This window comes from Leptonychotes weddellii, chromosome 3 (genome assembly GCF_054177405.1).
Source record: "Leptonychotes weddellii isolate Sample4059 chromosome 3, ASM5417740v2, whole genome shotgun sequence".
NCBI classification, from domain to species: domain Eukaryota; kingdom Metazoa; phylum Chordata; class Mammalia; order Carnivora; family Phocidae; genus Leptonychotes; species Leptonychotes weddellii.
Window position 1 is genome coordinate 116,601,390 of NC_138371.1, and position 21,036 is coordinate 116,622,425.

Genomic DNA, 21,036 nt, shown 5'->3' on the forward strand with positions numbered 1-21,036 from the left:
TTTGAAAAAAGAAAGAAGAGGATTTAAAAAAAGAAAAAAGAAAAAAAAGGGAGAGAATGTGATCAGGCAGGGGAGTAGAAAAAAACCATATACTAGAGATTTAGGGTATATTTTGATCTGTTAGAAGAAACTATCTCAAAATTTTAAAGAGAGAACAACTTATATATATATGCCAAAAATACGGGTAACTACTATGAAGGGATAGAATATGACTCTAAAAATGAAAAATAAAAATGTTTTTTTAAAAAAGGGATTGAGGGCTCCTGGGTGGCTCAGTTGGTTAAGCGACTGCCTTCGGCTCAGGCCATGGTCCTGGAGTCCCGGGATTGAGTCCCGCATCGGGCTCCCTGCTCAGCGGGGAGCCTGCTTCTCCCTCTGACCCTCCCCCCTCTCATGTTCTCTGTCTCTCATTCTCTCTCTCTCAAATAAATAAAATCTTTAAAAAAATAAATAAATAAATAAAGAAGGGATTGATAAGATGTTGGTTGAAAAATGGAAAAAGAAAAATTCAAAAAAAGAAAAAGAGAAAAAGACAGTTAAAAAAAAATTAACTTTGAAAGACTAAAGAATCATGGTAAAAAGCCATGCATTCTATGTGTAGTATTCCCCTAGTGCTGGAGTTCTGCCGTTCTCATTGATCGGTAAACTTGGTCTTGGCTGGCTGTTCTCGCTGATCTTCTGGGGGAGGGGCCTGTTGCCGTGGTTCCCAAATGTCTTTGCCAGAGGCGGAATTGCCCCGCCCTTGCCCCCTCCCAGCTAAGTAATCTGCTCGGGTTTGCTCTCGGGAGCTTTTGTTCCCTGCAAGCTTTCCGTACAGTTTTGGAGGCAGAGAGTGCAAATGGCGGCCTCCCAATCTCCGCCCCAGAGGAGTCGAGAACTCGGGCCCCACTCCTCACTGAGCCCCCAGAGAAAAGCCGTCAGTCACTCCCGTCTCCCCGGTCTCCGGCCCATGCTCACCCAGCCTGTGACCGCTCGTTTCTATCTCTGGCACCCGACCCCGTGTGGAGTCTCCAAACCCAGCAGATCCCTGCGGTGCACTCCCGCGCAGCTCCTCCCGGGGGAGGAAGGTGAGTCTCCCCGGATCTGCCGCTAGTTGGGTCCCTGCTGGAGGAGCAGTGGCCCGACTGTGCCACGGATCACAGTTTATGGCAACCCCGAGCTGAGAGCCCGCGCCTGGGCTCCGCCTCTGCAGCCGGCTTCCCTGCTCCGTTACCTGGGAGCTCTGCCACACTCAGGTACCCCCGGTCTTTCTGTGACCCCGAGGGTCCTGAGACCACACTGTCCCTTGAGGGTTCCACCCTCCCGCTTAGCCACCGGAGCAACATCCCTCAGCGGAGCAGACTCTAAAAGTTCCGATTTTGTGCTCCGCGGCTCTATCACTTGCCAGAAGCAGTCAGCGGAGGCCCCTCCCCCACCGTCTATCCTCCTGAATATCGCCTCGGATTCACTTCTCCGCACGTCCTACCTTCCAGAAAGTGGTCACTTTTCTGATGAGAGAGTTGTTGCTATTCTTTTCTTCGATCTCCTGTTGAGTTTGTAGGTGTTCAGAATGGTTTGATCCCTATCCAGCTGAATTCCTGAGAGGAGATGAAATCCAGGTCTCCTCCTCCTCTGCCATCTTGCTCCACCCTACCTTAGATTACATCATTTTTCTACATTGACAATCATGTTGCAATCTCTGTCTGAGTTTGGTATCATGGCAATGCAAGCTTCACAAGATGAGTTGGGGAGAATTCTCTTTGGTTTTTAGAAAGTATCTGTGTAGAACTGATAATTTAATTCCTTCTTAAATGTTTGGTAGAATTCACCAGTGAAGACATCTGCTCTTAGAATTTTCTTTGAAGAATGATTTTTGGATACAAATTCAATTTCTTTAATACATATAGGGCTATTTGGATTATCTATTTCCTTTTGAATGGGATTTGGTACTTTGTATCTTTCAGGGAACTTGTTCACTTCAAACAATTTTAAAATTTATTGGCATAATATTGTTCAAAATATTCCATTATTATCCTTTAACTAGTGATGTCACCTCTCTCCTGCCTGATTTTTGTAATAATTTTCTTCTTTTTCCTAACCATTCTAGCTAGCCATCAATCAATTTTCTTGGTTTACTCAAAGAATATGCTTTTAGTTTCATTGATTTTCTGCACTGTGTTTCTGTTTTCTATTTCATTGATTTTCGCTCTTTATTATCGTCTTCTGCTTTATTTAATTTTAATTTGATCTTGATTTTCTAGTTTTGCTTATGGTGAAAGCTGAAGTCATTGATTTAAGAACTTTCTTCTTTCTAATACCAGAGTTTAGTGGTATAAATTCCTCCACCAAGTATTACTTAGTGGTATCTCACGGATTTTTTAAATGTATTTTAATTTTCATTCACTTCAAAGTACTTTCTAATTTTCTTTCTAATTATGTTTAAAAAGTCAGTTATCTTTTTAAGAAATTGAAATAATAAAAAATATTATCTATTTACACATGTAGTAACTATTTCTTGGGCTCTTTCTTCCTTTGGTAGATCTATATTTCCATCTAGTATCGTTTTTCTTTTCCTTTTTTAAAATTTTATTTTATTATGTTATGTTTGTCACCATACAGTACATCATTAGTTTTTGATGTAGTGTTCCATGATTCATTGTTTGTGTGTAACACCCATTTTTCTTTCCCTAGTGTTTCTTTTAGTGCAAATCTGCTGGCAATAAATTTTTTGGTCTGAAAAATATCACTATTTTGCCTTTGTTTTTGAAAAATATCTTTGCTGGATATGTAATTCTAGGTTGACAATTTTTATTTATACTATTTTAAAGATGTTATCTCACTGATATTTTTGCTTGTCTTGTTTCTTATTTGTTTTGTATATGTCTTTTTTTCTCTCTTTATCACTGCTTTAAAATTTTCTTTTTATCACTGGTTTTGAAAATTTTGATTATGATTGTGCACTGGGTGGTTTTTCTCATGTTTCTTGTTCCTAGGATGTATTGCATTTCTTGGACCTGTGGGTTTAGAATTTTTATCAAATTTGACTTTTTTTAGCCATCAGTGATTTGTTCTGTCCCCTTCTTTACATATATATTAAACTGCTCTTAAATTGTAATACACCTCACTATTGCTTCTTCATTTTTTTAAATTCTTATTTTATCTGCGTGCCTTTCATTTTAGAAAGCTTCTATTTTTGTGTCTTCATATTCACGAACCTTTTTTTCTATAACATAATTTGACCCCTAGCCCATACTGCATTTTTCATTTCAGACATAGTTTTCCTCTCTAGAAACTTTTATTTGGATATATTTATATCTTGCATGTCTCTCCATAATTTTTTAACATATGGAATATAATTATAGTAAATCTTTCAATAACCTCTGCTATTCTAACGATTGTGTCATTCTGGGTCAATTCAATTGATTGATTTTTCTTCTCATTATTCACCATATATTCCTGTTTCTTTGCATGCCTGGCCATCTTTGATTGGTTGCCAGAGACAGTAAATTTTGCCTTGTTGGGTGCTGGATATCTTGTACTCCTATGAATATTCTTGAACTTTGTTCTAGAATGTAGTTAAGTTAATGAAACAGTTTGATCCATTGGGTTCTTGCTTTTAAGATTTGTTAGGCAGGGCTAGATCTATGTATTGTCTGGAGCTAATTACTCCTTGCTATTTAGGCATGGCTCTCCTGAGTACTATTCCCAATTTCCAGTGAATTATGAGATTTTTCCCATCTGGCTGGTGGGAACAGATGTTAGTTATTTCAGGCCGTGTGTGAGTGTGAGTTTCTGTCCCCTCTAATCCTTTCAGGTGGCTCTTTCTCTGGCCTCTATTATTTTCCATCTATACATGTGTTCATCAGCACTCTGCTGAATACTCAAGGGGGCCTTCTGCAGATGTCTGGAGTTCTCTCTCTGTGCAGCTCTCTCCTCTGTGGGCCTCTGTCCTGTGAACTCTAGTCATCTTGGTCTCCCTTCACACTCAGCTCCATCTCACCACCTCTGTCAGTAAGCAGAATTCCAACTGGATTCTTTTTTTTTTTTTAAGATTTTATTTTATTTATTTATTTGAGAGAGAGAGAGTGAGAGAGAGAGAGAGCACAGGAGGGGTTAGGGTCAGAGGGAGAAGCAGACTCCCTGCCAAGCAAGGAGCGTGATGCAGGACTTGATTCCGGGACTGCCGGATCATGACCTGAGCCGAAGGGAGTCGCTTAACCAGCTGAGCCACCCAGGCGCCCTCCACCTGTATTCTTACTCCCTACAGTATGGACTAAAAAGTATCTCCACAATGCTGAGACAATCATAGAGCTTCCTTCATTTGTATCCTGCCTCTCAGGCATTACTGTCATTTGTTGCCTGATGCCCGGTGTCTTGAAAATCATTCCCTGAATATTTTTTTAATTGTTTCAATCAGGAGAGTAAATCTGGTTCCTACTATTCCATTTTCCCAGAAGTGAAAGTTCCTCTCTAATTTAATTAAATTGTATTAACTCCATTTCATAATAATGAGTTGTAACTTTATTTTTTTTACTTATTTATTCCTTTATTTTTAAAAATTTTAACTCCATTACAATTAACGTAGAGTGTTATATTAGGTTCAGATGTATAACATAGTGATTCAACAATTCCATGCATCATCCAGTGCTCATCACAAGTGCACTCCTTAATCCCCATCCCCTAATTAACCCACCCCCCACCCCCTTCCCTCAGGTAACCATCAGTTTGTTCTCTATAGTTAAGAATCTGTTTCTTGGTTTCTCTCTCTCTTTCTTTTGCTGTTTTGTGTCTTAAATTCCACATACGAGTGAAATCATATGGTATCTGTCATTGACTGATTTATATCACTTAGCATTAAACTCTCCAGCTCCATCCATGTTGTTGCAAATGGCAAGACTTCATTTTTGTGTGTGTGTGTGTGGCTGAATAATATATACCACCTCTTCTTTATCCATTCATCTATTGATGGACCCTTGGGCTGCTTCCATAGTTTGGCTATTATTAATAATGCTGCTATAAACATTGGGGTGCATGTATCCCTTCGAATTAATGTTTTTGTATTTTGGGGGTAAATATCCAGTAGTATAATTATTAGGTAGTAAAGAAGTTATATTTTTAACTTTTCCAGGAATCTTCATACTGTTTTCCACAGTGGCTGCACCAATTTGCATTCTTGCCAAAAGTGCAAGAGTGTTCCTCATTCTTCACATTCTTTCCAACGCTTGCTGTTTCTTAATTTTAGCCATACTGTCAGGTGTGAGGTTATATCTCCTTTAGTTTGATCTGCATTTCCCTGAAGAAGAGTGATGTTGAGTATCTTTTCATGTCTTTTTGGTCATGTGGATGGCTTCTTTGGAGGAATGTCTGTTCATCTTCTGCCCATTTCTAATTGGATTTTTTGGTTTTGTGTGTGTTGAGTAAGTTCTTTATATATTTTGGATACAAACCTTTTATCAGATATGTCATGTTAAAATATCTTCTCCCACTCTCTATGTTGCTTTTTAGTTTTATTGATTGTTTCCTTCACTGTGCAAAAGCTTTTTATTTTGATGTAGTCCCAATAGTTCATTTTTACTTTTATTTCCCTTGCCTCAAGAGACATATCTTGAAAAATGTTGCTATGGCCAATGTCAGAGACCTTGCTGCCTGTGCTGTCTTCTAGGATTTTTCATGATAAAAGCCCTCAACAACGTAGGCTTAGAAGGAACATACTTTAAGATAATAAAGGCCATGTATGAAAAACCCACAGCTAACATTATCCTTAATGGGGAAAAACTGAGAGCTTTTCCCATAAGGTCAGGAATAAGATAAGGATGTCCACTCTCTTAACTTTTATTCAACACTGTACTAGAAACCTAGCCACAATAATCAGAAAACAAAAAGAAATAAAAGACATCTAAACTGGTAAGGAAGAGGTAAAACTTTGTCTATTTGCAGATGACATGATACTATATTTAGAAAGCCTGAAAGATACAACCAAAAAACTATTTCAACTGATAAATGAATTCAGTAAAGTCACAGGATACAAAATCAATGTGCAGAAATCTGTTGCATTTCTATACGCTAATAATAAAGCAGCAGAAAGAGAAATTAAGAAAACAATGCCATTGTTTTTAAATTATACCAAAAACAGTAAGATACCTAGGAATAAACCTAACCAAAGAGGTAAAAAATTGCACTCTGAAGCATTGATGAAAGAAATTGAAGATGACACAAAGAAATGGAAAGACATTCTATGCTAATGGATTGGAAGAACAAATATTGGTAAAATGTCTATCCTACCCAATCTATAGATTTAATGTGATCCCTACCAAAATATAAACTCCAACTTTAAATTGGAGCAACCTACTGGAAAATGCTCATCATACGAATAGCCAGATGGGAAAATGTTGATGGGATGCACACAGATCTATCAAAGTAACAGAAAAGGATTTTAGGATAAAGTATCTTAGATCTAGTATCATTGCTACAATGTGCACATGTACTCACACAGAAACCAATAAGAAATGATTGAAAGGAAATAGTACTTGAATTTTATTTACTGAGATTTCTTTTGTATTTAACTGAACAGATATTTCTTTTCATCCATAAACACTGAAAATAATAGTTCTTAAAATTTTAAGCATATCCATTTTTCTTGAAAATAGGCTCATTGTCTTCACTTCTGTGGGGTCTTTGGAAGGTTTTACATAACATCTAATAAATATTCATTGATTTCTACAGTCTGATGAGAAAAGACTGGTAATTTTCTAACCAACCTAAGTTCCAAAAACAACAGTTGGAAAATTAGACCATATGTGAATAAGGCTGTTAGATGACTTTCACTTTTAGTACTAATGCAGTTAACTAATGTATTTTCTAAACTTTTATGAAGTCTCACAAAAAGCTATGGAAACACAGAAAAATATGAAAAATTAGGAGTAGTTATGGAACTCCATGAAAGACAAATCAAACAATTCCATAATTACAAGCTTCAAGTTATAGACAAGAACACTTAACTTGAAAATATAAGAAATATCCAATGTGGGGGCACCTGGGTGGCTCAGTTGGTTAAGCGACTGCCTTCGGCTCAGGTCATGATCCTGGAGTCCCTGAATCGAGTCCTGCATCGGGCTCCCTGCTCGGCAGGGAGCCTGCTTCTCCCTCTGACCCTCCCCCCTCTCATGTGCTGTCTCTCTCATTCTCTCTGTCTCAAATAAATAAATAAAATTAAAAAAAAAAAAAGAAATACCCAATGTGAAGTAAAAATAAAACTGAACAGAAATAGGATCAATAAACAATGTATAAATTAAGTATTCAGTTCAGTTAAAGGAATTTTAACAAGTGCTTCCTGAATGAATTATTTCTGAAAAATAGTCCCAACTTAATTTGGCTAAACTTCAGAAACTATTTATTAGGCTAAAATTTTAATATAAAAATCAATCTAGATTTTATCTTAATATGGCAAAATAAAACATCATTTGGTTTAAAAAAAAAAGAAGATTGAAACTCACTAATTTATCCTGCTCTGAGAGAGCTTAAATTTTTCCTAAAGTTCATTAAATGCCACCAATAGTTGAATTTCAAACACTTAAGCCACAATTTCTGTTTGCTTCTTTTACTACAATAAAATGACCATCTCTCACATCCTTGAGACTGATGGCATGCATGTAAACAGCCATCAGAGACAGCAAGTGACCTGCTGGAACTGTACATAACTATATCATTATCACTGTGAACCCAAAGCTGCTCTCCCATATTCACCACTTTCTTAGTTGCAATATAAATAGATCTTCAGAAAAACAAGCATGAAGAGAAAATAAACCCATGGATTTTGTTTAACTATGACAATTTTGTCTAATTTCATGGCCAAACACATGAAATACATTGGAAAAATTAATGCAACGTACTACAAGACTGAAGAGAAAATTAACACAGCTTATGCTACAATACTCTTTGAATATTTGAATATTCAAATACTTTTTATGCCTGCGTTATTTAGGTGAATTCCTCAGTCTTTATTATCTTTGTGTTTATAGGTATGCCTTTACATAGGTCAGAGAAATAGGACTGTTAACTTGCTGCATTCCTTTAAAAACAAAAGTGATATAATCTTGAATGTAATTACAGAAGTTCTACCAAACCAAAAAAAGTAGCTTGATTTAGGGATGCCTGGGTGGCTCAGTTGGTTAAGCGTCTGCCTTCGGCTGGGGTCGGTCATGATCCCAGGGACCTAGGATCAAGCCCTACATCTGGCTCCTTGCTCAGGGGGGAGTCTGCTTCTCTCTCTGCCTGTCGCTCCCCCTGCTTGTGCGCGAGCTCTCTCTCTCTCTTAAAAAAAAAAAAAAAAAAGTAGCTTAATCCAGTTTGAGCACAGATGAAAGGGTAGGCAAACTATGGCCAAATCCAGCCCACTACCTGTTTTTGTAAATAAATTTTTATTGAAACAAATAAGACATTAGTATTTGTGTCTGTACTGTCTCTGGCCTCTTTCATGCTTGCAAGTCCTGAGTTGAAGAACTGTGACAGAAACAGTATGGAGCATGAACCCAAAATACTTAACTGCTTGGCTCTTTATTGAAAGAAAAGTGCCAATCTCTGGTATAGATGCCAAATTGGGGAATCTTTCTATAATTTTGTGCTTAACGCACATACTGAATTCATACTTTTGCACCAGGTTGGAACTAAATATTATGTAAAAATCAGTCCTTTTTTACACAAATGTAAGCCCTGCTTTAAAGAGAGTTGTGTGTTAGTTGATGACTTTATATTAATTTCTGGTAATTCAGAATTCTTATATGCTTTCAACAGTAGAAAAAGAATGCCAATGTATGAAGTAAAGTAAGATTAATTCTATATAATTTGCATATAATCAGTAAGACATAGGAAATGATAATTAATTTCTTTACGGACACTATTATCCAACATTGGATATGTCAGTGATGGGGGCTGAGGGAGCAATCGTCTTCAGGTATCTGCACCTTTAGAACTGTGGCCAAATTTGAAACATTTTTAAAAATATTTATTTATTTATTTTAGAGAGAGAGCATGTGTGCATGAGAGTGGGGAGGGGCAGAAGGAGAGAGAGAATCCTCAAGCAGACTCCCTGCTGAGTGAAGAGCTGGACACAGGGCTCGATCCCAGGACCCTGAGATCATGACCTGAACCAAAAATGAAGAGGCAGATACTTGAAACCAACTGAGGCACCCAGATGCCTCTGAAACATCATTTCTAAAGGAGGTATTGCTTGTATGAGGTTTTAAAACCTCCAACTCAGGTATCCAAGAAATAGAATTTATTTCTTATTGATGACTTAACTGAGTCTCTGTTTCTAGCCACATTTTGTACGATGGCAGAAAACTGAATCTTGGTCAATTCTAAGTATTCTGAAGACATTTAGATTGGAATGCAGATGTTTCTTCCACTTACTTCCTAGATATCCAGCATAGTCTCTAGTTGCAGGTGGCATTTGCGGTAATTTCAAGCTAGGGAGGGAAGGTATGGAATTTCTCATGTACGCATGGAAACTGGAGACAACTGTTACTTCGATGTTACTTAGATGATCTGTTTGCTGCTCAGCTCTTCTCAGTTGTCCACATTGTCATGTTCTGAGGTAGACACAATCCTACCTCGTCTCTAACCAGTTTGGCCCATGCTGTGGTACTGTTCCATTTGCCCTTCTTAGGAACAAAGTTCTATATTCATTTCTCAGTCTCATTCTGCCAAAACCCAAAAACCACTACACCACCATCCTAAGAGGGCAAATATTTAAAATATAATACTAAACTTGGGCAAAACTAAAAATAATAATACTAAATTTTGGTGAAAATTGAAGTACAAAGGGTACTGTTGGCACATTTTCTTCTCTCCACCTCCTCTTTCCACTAAACATACCATATACCAAATATATATTTCATGTTCTTATTTCTCTTACGTATCCCACAGTTTGCATTACGTAAAACACTGATGTCTCCTTATCAAGAAAAAGATGTCTATTTTCGTCACATGTGTGCCCCCACTGCCTTACACAAGGACTGGCAGAAACAATATCATTACAAAAGAACATAAATTAGGGGTGATAACTCAAAGTGTAACTTCCTTGAGTGGATCTGCACTTTCAACTAGGAGCCTGGGCAGACCTCCTTAAAGACGGTAGACATGCCCTTGAACAAGAATTGAACTTCAAAAAGGAAAAATTCAACATCTACCTCTAATACTTACACTTAGTTTCCCTAAATGCCTTACATCATCTGCACTGGACAAATCCTTTGCCTCCTTCTTCTAGGTTCCCTGGTCATCTGCCCTCTGTCTCCTCCACTGTTGCATCATCATCTGTGCCTTTGTTCTTTTTTTTTTTTTTAAGATTTTATTTATTCATTTGAGAGAAAGAGAGATAGAGAGAGCACAAGCAGGGGGAGAGACAGGGGGAGAGGGAGAGGGAGAAGCAGACTTCCCACTAAGCAGGGAGCCCCATGCAGGGCTCGATCCCAGGACCCTGAGATCATGACCTGAGCTGAAAGCAGACACTTAACCGACTGAGCCACCCAGACGCTTCTGTGCTTTTGTTCTAATAAATCTGTCCATCTTTCTTAATTATCACTTGCTAATATTTAATATATATGTTTTTTCACAATGAACTCACACTGGGAAGCGGCTTTCCTAGGACTCTCCTTCTCACGCTTACAAGCCATCACCACCCAGAGCATCTGACATTTCCAGTGGAACTCAGAAGTTATAAAATAAGAATAGTTTTTAAAATTGATAACATCTATTAGGCGCTTATTATATGACAGGACCTATTAAGCACTTTTTATGAATCCTCCTGACAATTCTATGAGGTGGGTATGATTTTTATCTAGTTTAGAGAAGAGGAAACTGGATCAGTTTAAATATCTTGCCCAAATTAGCCAAAAGCAGAAATAGAATTTGAATCCATACAGCATGGCTTTAGAGTCTGAGCTCTTAATTACATGATAGACTACTTATAAAAAATGCTTTGAGCAAAAGGAGCTAAATTCTGACAACAGAATTAACAGAATTAAGTTAAGTAGTGGATGGAAGGATGTCCTCAGGCATCAGGAGCGTTTTCCTTCCCAGGAGACATCACTACACATGGGCTCAGAGGCGGACCCTGAATATAAGGGAAAGACACTTTACTGGACTTTATACTCAGAGAAACTACTTTGAAAATGATAGTACAATGTAAATGCAAAGATAAAATTTGCATATTTACTTATTTTCAGAACTACATGAGTTTTATTTTTATTTAACAAATGAGTTATGAGAGGCCAGGAACTTCACTGTAACATCGATGGTGCCCTGCCCTGCACAGCAACATGGATTTATATAAAATATAATTATTAATATTATATACTAATGCATGGCTCTAATAAGAAATAATCTCAAGGCTTCTGGGAAAAGGCAACACTTTTAAAATGCTAACTCATCTCAATTTTTAACTAGTAAGATCAGCTCCTTAATATGTTAAAATTGTTCAACTTCTGTGCATAGGAAAACAAAACTAAAAGCACCTACTTACTCTATAATCTTCAAGAATTTCAACATATCAGTATGTGACAGAATGTATAACTTTTTCTTTTTAATCTTATATAAATATCATCTTAAATATGAATATCTTGATTGGTGATTTCATGTTACCTTATATGTTGCTCTTTTTTTTTTCTTAATGAAAAGATCAAATTTTATTTTCAGGTGGTCCCTCTTTTTTTTTCCTCAGGTCCCTCTTGACACACTTAGACAGCCAATTGGAAAAGTGCTGATATCAACAGACAAAAATACCATACTTTTGTCTAGTTTTGGTATATAAATTTTGGTTTTCACTATTGTTTTTCTTGTTTAAATCTAATCCCTTTTTTTTTTTTTAAAGATTTTATTTATTTATTTGACAGGGAGAGACACAGCGAGAGAGGGAACACAAGCAGGGGGAGTGGGAGAGGGAGAAGCAGGCTTCCCGCCGAGCAGGGAGCCCGATGCGGGGCTCGATCCCAGGACCCTGAGATCATGACCTGAGCCGAAGGCAGACGCCCAATGACTGAGCCACCCAGGCGCACCCTAAATCTAAACCCTTCTTAATGTAATTCCTTCTTAGTAGAAATGTGGCCGAAAAGTCTTGTAGTATTATTAACACATGGGTACATGCAAAGGCTTTTAGGTGTCTTAATGGCAAGACTAATTTCAAGTCCTGTCCTCCAGTTTACTCAATCTCTTTTCTCAGTTTTCCCTGAATCTGGCCTTGAGTCTCATTACTATTACTTGGATCTTTATGATTTATTTTCTGGACTATAGCAACAGTTTCCCAATTGGACATCATTTTTCTTGGGTCTCTCTCTTTGTCCTATTTCATGTGTAAATAATCAACTCATTTTTCTTCCTAAAATCCAATTCTGATAGCATCACTCCATTGCTCAGCAACTTTGAACACTTTCACTTAACTATAGAAGAAAGGCTAAACTTCTGTTCAGGCATACAAGATGCCCTTCAACATTAACCTAACCTCACACTAACGTGACAAAGCCTGAATATACAAACTAACTGTATTATGCCTGACTTCCTAGATGCTCCTGGTCTGATATTTACCACATTTCTTTTCTCTTCATGTTGTGAAGGCTCAGCTCAATCCATGACACATCGTCCATGGCATCCATCTTGTTTTCTCCAGTCATCTTCCGATCTCACATGCTGCTTTGGGGGAATCTCTCTTTTGTCACACATTATAGCCAATCTTAATTTCTCCCATTTTAATTTATTCTGCAAACATAAAGCTATATATTCATGCCCTTTTTCTTACAAAACTTTAGATTTTAAAGAAAGTGTTACTTTTTTTGTCCTCTTAATATCCCTGTAGCTCTTAGCTGCGTCTTACGTAGATTATACTTAATCAATGATGATGGAAATAAATACTTGTATTTATTCAAAATTTTATTGAATATTTTTCAGCAATTTCCCTAAATCAGAGTTGTAGTGTTTCCAGTTGTGAATCTGTCCAATTTGTCTCCATTTTTAGCAGTCATTCCTCAACAATAAGGCTGTAAACAAGACATTTGTGGGGGAAAAGTGGTCTCAGAATCTTCTCAAGCTGTTGTTCATCTGTACACATCTGTTGGTTATTATTGGTCACAGGAAAATGTCTAAGAGTTACAAGTTTTATTTAAATTCTTCTTTACAGTCTTTATATTAGCCAACCATCATTAGGTCCTGGGTATACTAGACCATCCCATGTACAAAACTTGGCTTCCTGCTCTGAGTCTTACTGCTCATTTTTTATATTGGTAAAATGTAAAAACCCATAATCGATATCTGGTTGAACATAGTCCTGGGAATTCCAGATGCCCTTTTTCTTTCCTTCGGAAAGAAGAACAATTCACACAGGAATATTACTTTGAAATCACTACATATTTTTACCATTTTGGGGTTTTGAAAGATTATTTGGTTCTTAAGACTTTTTTTAAGTTTTTATTTATTCATTTGACAGAGCAGGAGCAGTGGGGAGAGGCCGAGGGAGAGAGAGAAGCAGACTCCCCACTGAGCAGGGAGCCCTACCTGGTGCTCAGTCTCAGGACCCAGAGATCATGACCTGAGCCAAAGGCAGGCGCTTAACTGTCTGAGTCACCCAGGTGTCCCTGAGATTATTTGGTTCTTAATAATGTGTTGTTAATGAGCAATTGCATTTGGCAAAATGATAGCCCCGTTTTGAAGCTGATCTCACTAACAAAGACCCAATCACAAATATAAGCTCCTGAAAATTCATAAACCTATAGAATTTCATTCTACAAATATTAAAATCGTTATTTATTCATAAGCATAATGATAAATACTTGTCAGGTCTGTGCACAGAGCATATACTAATGCATGGACAGATACTAAATTTAATGCAGTATGCCTTTGCTCTCAGTATTATGAATCACTACAAGTAAGAGCTAGAAAAAATTAATTTAAATGTTATGCTCTCACATTATCTAATTGAATATTACACATTACTTTTTTTAAACCAAACTTCTTAGTTTTTATATTTATGTGTTTATTATTCAGGATTCATTAGCTTGTAAACAACAGAAAGTCAGCTCATAATAAATTGAACCAAAGCAAAAATGTTTTAGTTTATAGACTAGTAAATATAATAAAATAGCTCCTAAGTTTCAGAAATAGAGCTGCAGACCAGAACCTTAGAAACTGGACTAGAAACTCAGTGCAAATAAGGTCTAGCTCTTCCTGGAGTTTTTGTTTTTTGTTTTTGTCTCTGAAGAAAAAGCTACCACAATGTACAACAATGTGAAACATGTTGGGGACTTTTGTGATAAAATCAGGAGAGAAAGTCCAAGATAACACAGGCGAGTAAATCAGGAGAATCATGCTTCACGGAAAGAGTGAAGTTTGGATGAACTTCATGGGAGCTTAATAGTGCGAAACTATTTTAACATGTATGGTTAGGTAAAATAGTTTCTGGGCACTGAAATGGTTCATAATAGTTCAGACATTTTCCTAAAATGGGAGATGAAAGGTGCTGGAGGTTTCTTTTGTTGCCTCCCCATCTGTCGCTGTAAATGTTGCACCCATCCTATGTGGCACTAGCCTCTTTACCTGATGGCTCTTGTACCTGCCTTCACTGTTTTTTCTAAACAGGTGCCCTTGTTCAGGTAAGGAAATGTGAGTGAAAACTTTTATTCTAATTTCTGATTCTTATATCTTTTTTTTTAAAGATTTTATTTATTTGAGAGAGAGAGTGAGCACGAGCGGGGGGAGGGACATAGGGAGAAGCAGGCTCCCCACTGAGCAGGGGATCATGACCTGAGCCAAAGGCAGATGTCTAACCCACTGAACCACCCCAGCGCCCCTGTTTCTTATATGTTTTAAAGCAAAATTTAATCTTTTAAAACATTATTCCTCAAAATGTTAGAAGCATATGAAGATATATATCAATTATAAGAAATCATCAAGGTCATATTTAGTTCTTTGCATACCTGGGTGTCTTTTATTTATACCTGGGTGATCTAAAAATCCACTATCAACTTCTCTGATCCTTCTAGCTACAGAATATTTTAGTGGAGTATATCATATAATATAAAGAGGAAATGATTTTTCCTATCTTAGAAAATACTTGTTGGAATTTAGATTTAATATTCATCACCAAAAACATAAGCTTTAACTTCTTAACCAAAGGCAAATTTCCAAAGAACTACCAGGTCTATAAAGTCACAAGCTGAGACTTACTAGTATCTGCTTAGTAGAATACTATTGTTTCTCATGAATTTTAGACATTTTCCCTTAATACTTATCACTGACACCTACAGGCTTATGACCACCACATACCTACCACAACAGTTAACAACTCTCTGATGACTGGCTATTAACAGAAAAGTTATTCATATCACAGAAGTTATAAAATATTTTATATTCTTAACTTTAGTAATGTTCTTTATATGATGTGGTTTTGCTTATTTCCTCTCACCTCATCCTGACAATGCATCTGGGTACCCTTATACTCTGGTGGTAAAAGCAGAAATAAAGCCAGTTTTTCTAGGGGTCATTTTAAATTACAAACATGCCAACTTTTTGGCCCAGTAATTCAACTTACAATAATTTATTCAAAGGAAATAATCAGAAAAGCACAATACACGCTTATTAAAATGTTCACCACGGGTTCATTTATAATCGTGGAAAATGGAAATAACCTTCATGTCAGACTTCAAAAGAATGGTTAAATTATGGTTATTAGAATAATATTCAGGCAGAAAATGTTTTAATATGCTTTTATTAAAGAATCTGACAGAATGATTGAAGAACAATAGAATAATATGTTATACAACAGGTTACTACAAAGAACATACAGAATGGATCCAGTTGAGTAAAATATGTATGCATAGGAAAAAATACAACTTTTGGCAATATTTTAAAAGTGATTATCTTTAGTGGTAACATCATACTTTTTATGTTACATAATTTTAAAAACTAAGATACATTGCTATTAGAATAAAAAAGTTATAGAAATTAATCTTCAGTTATTTAATTTCATGCTCTAATATATTTACATGTACTCCATCCAAGTGTGAAAGAATATGTGGTGATATTTATGAAGGCAAAAGTAAGGACAGGTAGGGAACATTTCTTCCATTTTATAAAAGGGAAGGTTAGGGTAGGTATTACTTTCTGTTTATAAAGACAAGGATTACCATTCGTTTATAAAAGCAGAAAAGAGATGCAAAGATTCTGTAAAATTTTCTTCGAATGGATAGAGGTAGGAACATTGGGCATATAGTGTCCACCGTAAAAGAAAAAAGGACCAGATAGAAAGCTACTGAGACAGCCTGGGTGAGAAATCCTGGTGGCCTGAACAAAGATAGTGGCAATGAAGATGAAGAGAAGACGATGGTTTTAGAGTATATTTTAGAGGTAGAAATGACAGGTCTTGGTGCTGGAGTGGGTGGAAGGTGGAAGGAGAGAAAGGAATCAAGGCTGATTCCCAGGTTCCTGGCTTGAGCAACTGGCTTGATGGTTATGTCATTTATTAAAATGGGAAAATGGGAGAAAAAAGATCAACGGAAAAATCAAGAGATAAATTTTGTACTTTATAACTCTCAGGATCTCTATAAACATACAAGTGGGTATATCTAATAGGTTTTGGACATAGGAATTTGGACTTTAGAGAAGATGTTCTAACTGGAGTAGATATAAGCTATGTAGGTATTGTCACATTGTTGTTTTTTGAATTTATAAAATGAATTCAATTAGGGGACAAGTTAGAGAAAAGAAAGAAGGGATATGCATCCTGAAGAACTTCAGTAGCTGGAGCTCAAGTGGAATAGGAGGAGCTAGGAAAGGAGACTAAGACAGAGCGGCAACAGAGGTGGGAGAGAAACCAAGATCATACTCTTCAAGGGAAGCAGATGTCTCAAGAAGAACAGAGTGGGCAGATAAGAAAGAGGATGGCAGAAGTACTCTCATTGAATATCTCAACAGAGATGCCATTGTGGGTCCTGGCAAGGGCAGCACTGGGAGCAGAAGCCAAACATCAATGACAAGAAAATGAAAAGTAAGAGAATGAAAGCAGCAGAAATAGATACCTTCCAACAAATTTGTCTTTGGAGGGAACAGAAAATGAGGCAGTCCTTGAAGAGGGCTGAGAAATCAAGGGAAGTGATTTGTTAAGGGAAAATTTTCATTATAATTTTTGTTACTGAAATGGTTCAGTAAAAGCAATTAATATAAATTATAAGTATTATATGAAGCAAGATGTTTTACATTACAAACTGTTAATGAGAATTTTCTGGAAGATAACTTAAAAATGCATGTAAAAGATGTTTTAAAATCATCCAGTTGAGGTAAACGTAAATTCTGTATTTACTTTTTGTCACCTCTTCTTCATTACCCCCTTATGATATTAATTTTTCTACCATAATTTTTCATCTGGATTACTACAGTAGCCTCTCACTGCCTCTAGCCTTGTTTTTCTATTATCAGTAACCTTTCAATATCTTAAATATGATTATGTATCACTATTTCTTAAGGCCAAATCTAAAGTTTTCAGGATAAAGGCTGAACTCCTTACTTTAAACCAGCCCCTACCTACTGAACATCTCCCACTTCATTCATCATGCACCATTTGTCCAAACTACAATGATGTACTCAATATATTCTGACTCCCTCCTTCATACTTTTGCATATGCTTAGAATACACATTGGCTTAGAATGTTCTCTGCAATAATCCCAATACTCAAACCATACCTGTAAATACACACAGCCTTTCCCATAAAAGCCCCTTTGACATTTACTCATCTCTCAAATCAAATGTCACCTCTTCTGGCAAGCTTTCCTTAGTCTGTTAGTTTGTTTTAGATTCCGATTCCATAAAGTACATTTTACGTATCATAGCATTCATCTCACTGTATCCTATCATTGGTTTTCTTGTCAGAATTGGAAGGAAACAGAAGGTCCTTGAAGACAAGGGCAAAGATTTATGAACCTTGTGGTACCGGGACAAAGCATAATGCCTGGTGACTGTTCTTAACATAGGGTAGAGCAAAATAGCTGGAAGGAAGCTAGAAAGGGTATCAGGGGGAGAAAAGAAGGATTTACAATCTATAGACATTCCCCGAATGAATCTTAATTTCAATATGAGAACTATTTGAGAACTACTGATCTGGATGAACATCCCATTCCTGGGAAGCAAAAGGAAAAAATTACTTCACTGTTTTGTTTATGGGTCTGAAATCATACCTAATTAAAAGAACACTTTGTTTTTCTTAACATAGCATATATTAAGAATTGCAGATGTCAAATCCTGGCACATTTGCAATAACTTACCAAACAAAAATTTTAAATTCACTATTTGAACCAGATAGAAGATTGGAGGAAAATTAAAAGTAACATTAATAATAACCATATTTTCTTCAAAATAGGCTGCATATTTTTTGAAGAAAAGTTTTATTTCTTATTATTTGGCTAATCCAAGTAAAAGGATCACTGCAAGTTTTGTTGTGGCATATTTTTTGATGTTACTGTTAAAACAAAAGAAAATGTTTAAAGGTCTTCATCCCTTAAATAATATGGCAAAATAAAAACAAAAATATCCTTTGGCACAGTCTTTTTTTTTTTTTAAGATTTTATTTATTTATTTGAGAGAGAGAGAGATATCAAGAGCAGGAACACAAGCAGGGGAAGTGGGAGAGGGAGAAGCAGACTTCCCACGGAGCAGGGAGCCCGATGCGGGGCTCGATCCCAGGACCCTGGGACCATGACCTGAGCCGAAGGCAGACACTCAACGACTGAGCCACCCAGGCTCCCCTCCTTTGGCACAGTATTATGTATACATTTTCAAAATTGATTAGGCCTTCAAAATATGGATTCCATTCACCTCTGTCAAGTTCTCTTCTCATACCTTCTGTTCTCTGCAAATGAACAACAGGTGACAAAGCAATCTACTTGCTGCAAATACACTCAGAATTTGTTTTTTACACTCAGATTATCATAAAAGGGGAAAGGAAAAGAAAGTAAATTCAACTTCTTATTCTGTAACCTTCTGATTAGTTTATAGGTCCCAAACATAAAGAGCTTGCTTGTCATTTTGAGAATTATTTATCATAATGATATATGGGCTGAGTAGTTGATTTCTAAAAGGACCCACCATCTTGCTATAGGAAAACTTAGAACAAACCACAGTGAAACACAAGTTTGAGCATCTCTTGGACAACACAATTCTAGAGCTGCAGTTATTAACGTGAAGCCAATTGATTTATAGGTCTCCTGCCTTCTCACTTCTGACAGGTCTCGATGAATCCATCTCTGATCCCCTCCACATCCTTGAGGCCATCTTCTTTATTTGCCCATGACTCTCTCCACCTCCATAATCTCTAAGTCTGCCCCTCACCTCATTCTCAGAGCACATACTCAGTTCTCATCCTGTTCCTAAGCCAGGTTTGTGGATCGATGAGAAATGAACTGAGGAACCTAACTTCTGATTGTCCTCAAAACAGCTGCGTCATCTTGGTTACATTCAAGGCTGAGAATTATCAATTGCCACCACAATGAGATTACATTATTTTATAAACAACAAATAAAGTTTCCCTCCAAGAATGTAATTTACATGTCAAGAAATATAGTAAACATATAGAAATTAGGTTTTTTATACTGAATTAAAGAAAGGGTTTTTTATACTAAATTAAAGAAAATGAAAATTATTAAAATTAAATTTAGGAAATAATTTTCCTAAAACAATTTTCTCTAGTCAGGTATGCATTTTTAAATATTTGCTTTAGATATGTGGTGTTCTTTTATTTCTCTTTTTTATGCTTGATATTTAGTTTTTATGGTCAGGGTCATTTGGGGCAGGCAAGATCTTCATTTGGACAATTCAGGCAAATGCAAAATTTGTGAAACTAAATTACCCAACACCCTGATTTTTAAAAAATACTTCTTTTCTGATGAAAAAATATTTCTAAATTTTTTCTATGGCACTTAATACAATGAAGTAAAATTGACTATTGGGATTATTATATTAAAAAATCAAGATTAAATCCAGCTTTATGTGTCATTGGTACTAAAAGTGTAAGCAGGGAGTAGGGGGGGGAAAAAAAGGAGGAAAATGCACTAAAGAAGAGAACATTTCTTTCCACTACCTGTAATAAGCTCTATAAAGAGTTTCCAAACTATAATTTTTTTTCTATATGCGGAAGCAATATCTAGACTCTCAAGTTTGGATCCCTTTTCATTTCTCTAAAAAATAACCACATAGCTTTTGAACACCCACAAAGTTTCATGAGCCATCATCAAAAAAATCATTACATTCTGAGATCTTCCTTTTGGGATTCAAGACAACCAAAACATCACTCGATTACCATCTGTACAAGCTTATATATTAATTGCTTCCAATTTTCAGAGGCTATGGGGTAGTCTACTCAAGCCAAAGCCTGAGAACATATGATTATACCATCTATATATGCCTAGACTATACCATCAGTCATCAATGCTTTAACAATACACAAATGAGAAAAAAAATTTGAAGTCTAGGAACTATGTCGAGAAAGTCAGTTCCAATTTGGGCAATATCTGGCTTTAACACACAATAAGAAACCAGAACCTGATAAGACTTTACAATGCAAAGGTACATAAGTTATTTCAGTATAAAGAATGTGTCTCTTCCATACTCCATTTCTAAAGAAAAACAGCTATTTTTGTAGTAGTCTAGTATTTGTAACTACCAAAATGAAAAGGCCAGAATATTCTTTATGATATGAAGTAAATTCATCTATTATCATGGGTTTAAAGGGAAAAGGATTGGTCAAAGTGTTGGTCAGAGGAGAAGAACAGAAATTTAGAATAATCACAGGGATAAAAACAAAGGAAGTTTCCAATTCCTTAATACTACTAAAATTTTAGAACCTTTCAACTCTATTGTCTTATACTTTGAACTTTTGCATTAGAGTTGTCAGGCATTTTAATACCACGCATAATTTTGGCATAACAGTAATTGTTTGTAAAGTCAATATTCATTTATGTTTACATATTTACTCTCTTGTTCTTTATTCCCTCCTGCTCTTTCATGTTTTTAACTTTTTAATTTTACGC

The 21,036-nt window shown here is 36.3% G+C and overlaps 1 long non-coding RNA gene across 1 annotated transcript in view; it reads left to right on the forward strand.

Moving 5' to 3' along the window:
* LOC145720622 (uncharacterized) overlaps positions 1-21,036 on the forward strand; it is a 324,122-nt gene that overhangs the window by 124,988 nt on the left and 178,098 nt on the right. The gene's annotated exons all lie outside the window — the stretch shown is intronic.